This window comes from Salvelinus alpinus, chromosome 19 (genome assembly GCF_045679555.1).
Source record: "Salvelinus alpinus chromosome 19, SLU_Salpinus.1, whole genome shotgun sequence".
NCBI lineage: Eukaryota > Metazoa > Chordata > Actinopteri > Salmoniformes > Salmonidae > Salvelinus > Salvelinus alpinus.
In genome coordinates this window covers 51585769-51589511 of record NC_092104.1, presented here as the reverse complement: position 1 = coordinate 51589511, position 3743 = coordinate 51585769, and the positions used below count along the sequence as shown (strand labels likewise).

Sequence of the window (3743 nt, the reverse complement as noted above, 5' to 3'; positions counted from 1 at the left end):
GGCTAGTGAAATTAAACGCAGCTTTCCAAAAAATGTGATTAACCACAGTAAATTCATGATTTAACAAGGGGGGGCAATTACTTTTTCAAATAATGATCACTTAAAAACTGCATTTTGTGTTTACTTGGGTTATATTTGTGTAATATTACAATTTGTTTGGTGATCTGAAACATTTAAGAGTGACAAATGTGCAAAATAATAAGAAATCAGGAAGGGGGCAAATACTTTTTCACAGCACTGTAATATAATTTATTTTGAGTGAAAGCCAGGAATGAGTGAGTCACTCAGGCCTATGCTTTTCCAGCTTCTGTTGCCTATTTGAGTGTTTGTTTAATATCCTACTGATTCGGTGATCACCAATCCTCCTGCAACCGCAAAATGTCGGATAAAGCAATTTCACACAAAAAAACTATTTTGTCTTCATCTACTTTTTAAGAAGATGCAGTAACTGGACCATGTAACACACATACAGACGCATATACAGTACTGCTCATCAATATCTTAAATGCTTTTGTTAATGAAATAATGATAAAAAAAGACTTTCAAAATGCAGATGTTTATTTCAACTACAACATTTTATGTAACCTTTTGCTTTGTAAATAGCTACATTTACCATCAAAAATCAAATATGGGCCTGGTCCCTGGCGAGAAATTGCTCCCCACACATGGAGTTTGAGGGGATATTTGAGACTCGGCTTGCTTGATCTTTTTTTCTGTAGCAATTTTGAGCAAATTGCTCAAGGGCCACGGTTGATTAGTCTGTGAAGATGACATCATTGAATGTCTTGCCAGCTTCGATCCATGCCTGGGCCTGCAGCACGTGAAGTGCTTTGTTTGTCAGACGAACCATTGGGTCGAAACTTGAAAATGAGCCGGAGCTGAGAGGATCACCAAAACTGAAGGTATTTTTGTTTCAGTGTATTTTCACAACAACAAAAAATACATAGCTTATACATGTGTAGGCATACTGTGTAATAAAATCGATAATTGTGTACTAAAAACGTGAATGTGTGTTTGCAGAGCATACAGCCATGCCGACAACCATCCATGGAGATCAATGGACAAAGGGCCGCACCAAAAAAACACATGGTTCCCAAGAAAGCGGTGAGTTTCGCTAGATTCTTAAAATGCATTTCTATATGCAGCATTTGTGTGTAGGAGTCACTTGTGATTCATAATTGATCTACTGTTTCTATCATAGGCCACTCTAATCGATGGGGGCTCAGGACGGTACCATTCTGCTCATCTGATGAAGGTGCACATGGATCAGATTCAAACTTCGAAGACCGAGTTTGAGTTATTGAAGGCAGACCAGCAGAAAGAGAAACATTCTCTCAGGGCAGAGATATGGGCGACAGCTGATGCATTGGACCAGAGACGAAAAAGCATTAAAGACAGAGTTAATGAGTACTTGAGGTCACTGAGAAAGTCTGGACATGACCTGCTCTCACTTAAGTAAGGAATTAGGCACTTGTATGATGTTTACTATGTAGGCTACAGTAAACATCTTTATCCTGTTGGTTTTTGTCAGACTGCACAGTAGCCTAGTTAAACGTATGCATTTTAAAACAGTTGTATTTTTTTAAATCAAATTCAACAATATACTTGTACCACTGTAGATGCTGTGTTTTTATTTTTAGAATACAGTTTCTCGGTTTACAGTAGTGATGGACAGCTGGAGGCATTTTGAAAACATGTTTTGAAACACTTGTTTTTCACAAGTGTAGCAGGTTGTGAACTCTGCAAACAACGTTTCCACTCCGAGAATGAGAACGGTAAATGACTGTATTAATACATTCACTCAGTACATTGGAATACAAAAGAAGCCATCAACCCATGATGGGCTATTATCAGGACAATGGACTCTTGCAAAGGAGGCGATCTATAAGGAGGGTAGGAGGAGCATTGTATTTAAAGACACTGCACAGAAGACGAACAAACATATGCATTTTGAAATAGTAAAACAACATTTAATTAAATAATACAATTATTCTACTGTAGATGTATGCTGTGTTTTTTGTTGATGGCAAAGCCATAAAGCCTCTACTACTAAGCGCAGATAAAAAACAAATGTTTCACATATTTTGAATTAATTCCTGAATTCAATTGCTTTAGACAATTATTTTGCTCTTCACTCACAGTTGCTTACTACAAATTATAATCAATCCCATATAGCCCTTGATGGGCTATCAGCAGGATAATAGACTCTTACAGAGTTTAGGGACTTTCACTTCATCCATCTCTTTGCGTAGCCCACCAAATGCACTGTTTTCTAACCACATCTGGATGGATCCATAACGAATTACTATGGGAATAAATGTCACTGAATAACAGAAATATTGGAATAAAGTTGTGATTTTTGGTGTTGTAAAATGTTAGCTAAAGGGTTAGCAATTAGCATGTTTAACATTTCAGTGGAAATACTACTACTATCAGCTTTTTGATAAGCGGTTTAGCAAACAAATATGCCTCGTATTATCGGCATACGGTCCTAAAAGATACTACTACTATCAGCTTTTTGATAAGCGGTTTAGCAAACAAATATGCCTCGTATTATCGGCATACGGTCCTAAAAGATACCAACAATTATTTAGTCCAATCAAGGTAAGCTAAATATGAAGTGGCTGTCCATGGTTCTGATTTTGTTTGTGTGTGTGTGTTCGTGCAAGTAGAAAAAACATGTTGACTCACCATACCAATGCCATCTTCCTCTCTTTCATGTTGATGAAACAGTCTATGACTGTGTCATACAGTACACACTTTTATTGTTTTGTCCTAAGCTACCTGTCTAAAATGCTTGCTCGCTAGGCTAACTTCCATTCATGGGCAACATTTGCTAGTTTTTTACCATTATTTAACTAGGCAAGTCCATTAAGAACACATTCTTATTTACAATGACAGCCTACCCCAGCCAAACCTGGACGACGCTGGGCCAATTGTGAGCCACCCTATTGGACTCCCAATCACGTCCGGATATGATACAGCCTGGATTTGAACCAGGGACTTTAGTGACGACCTTACACCACTGCGCCACTCGGGAGCCCATCTAGCTACATATTGAACTTCCATCCTCTCAGTCCAGGGGCACAATGTATGCATTTATTGTTGGATCAGAATCGCCATTATAATAATTGGACAGTACGGAGAATTAAGTAAAACCACAAGTCCAAATCCCTATCTCCACTCATGGCTAATTTAGGAAAGAGACAATTTTGGCTAGCTGGCTAGCTAGCCACCAGAGGACAACAACACAACAGTATACAACAATTCAAGTTGTTTCTCTTGATGCGATGTGATAGGAGTGAAGCCAAATTCAAACTGGCTCCCCATGACATGATTTTGGTGCACCAGGACCATTCACAGTTGAGCTCATTCAGTTTAACTTAATGCTGATTGGCTACTATTTTATTTTATTTTTTTATCAAGGGAGGCCAAATGCTCGCTGACTTCCCTTATATTCAATGCTACAGGTGACAAAAATGTCATACTCTTATGACCAGACAGCTAGATAGTTGGCCTACACATACAGCGAAAGAGGGGTGCTGTTTTGGTCGCTCGGATGCTATCTCCGGTGAGATACATTCAACCTCTTGCGACTTGAAGGAAAATTATGAAAACGCAGAGAGACGAAATATCAAATAATTCGGGGTTTTTTCTTGGTACATTCTTTTGGGGAAGCCTGGCTTCCCTTGGCATCCATGAGTACATGCCACTGCTATACAGCGAAGTCCCAGCAGCGAGGT

The 3743-nt window shown here is 38.8% G+C and overlaps 1 long non-coding RNA gene across 1 annotated transcript; it reads left to right on the top strand.

Moving 5' to 3' along the window:
* Positions 1-917: 917 nt before the first annotated feature.
* On the top strand, positions 918-1995 carry LOC139545977 (uncharacterized). Its single transcript, XR_011669169.1, has 2 exons — positions 918-1104; positions 1202-1995. It is a non-coding gene; the product is annotated as an uncharacterized lncRNA (long non-coding RNA).
* Positions 1996-3743: the final 1748 nt, after the last annotated feature.